The 724-nt window shown below is 57.0% G+C and overlaps 1 protein-coding gene across 1 annotated transcript in view; it reads right to left on the reverse strand.

Moving 5' to 3' along the window:
• P4HTM (prolyl 4-hydroxylase, transmembrane (endoplasmic reticulum)) overlaps nucleotides 1–724 on the reverse strand; it is a gene marked incomplete at its 3' end in the record, with an annotated part of 15579 nt that overhangs the window by 13979 nt on the left and 876 nt on the right. The gene's annotated exons all lie outside the window — the stretch shown is intronic.

The following is a 724-nucleotide window of genomic DNA, read 5'->3' on the forward strand; positions in this document are numbered from 1 at the left end:
TCCCGGCCCTGGACCCCGACCCACACTAAAGTGTCTCTTCCCTGAGATGGGTTGTTGACAGGCAGAGATGCACACTCCCCAGGGCAGAAGCCGCGCCCCCACAAACGCAGATACACAGGTACTGGCAACCCCAGGGGTAGTGTTCTCCTTTTTAAGACGCACTTGCCTCTTCCGGGAAAAGTATGGTCTGCATTTTCTCGCTCCCGGAGTGGGGTGGCAACAAGGAGGCTGTGCCAAAATATGACTCAGTACTGCGGCGGGTTGGGGCGCCTTGGAGGCCGATTACTGCGCAAGTGATGGTGTGGGACCCATGGCGACACAGACGCTCGCCAGTGCAGGAGGTCAAGAGCGCCTTGAAGGTCTACTCTGCAGTAGGTGTGAACCTCCCAGGGAGGTCTGCAGCAGTCAGGTTTTAGGAACTGCCTGATGTGCGGGGTCCCATAGACTAGGGGACCCGGTCTGGAGCGGCCACAGAGGGCATCCTGGAGGAAGCCTTGGCAGCGGTAACAGTAACCTGCAGGAACGCAGCAGGTGCGCAGGGAACACTCCTTGCCTCACCGCTGCCACATTCGGAAAGGGAGAAAGGGACTTTTCCATAAATGAGTCTTAAACGTCTTGGAAGCAAGTTAAACTCAGCTTATGCCCAAATATGGAGGTGAGAGGACATACAAAGCTTGGTCTTTTTTTTCTCCCGTGCTCTGCTCCACACCACCCCCGCCCCCCC

The sequence above is a fragment of the Bison bison genome, unplaced genomic scaffold (genome assembly GCF_000754665.1).
Source record: "Bison bison bison isolate TAMUID 2011002044 unplaced genomic scaffold, Bison_UMD1.0 scf7180017864304, whole genome shotgun sequence".
NCBI classification, from domain to species: Eukaryota; Metazoa; Chordata; class Mammalia; order Artiodactyla; family Bovidae; genus Bison; species Bison bison.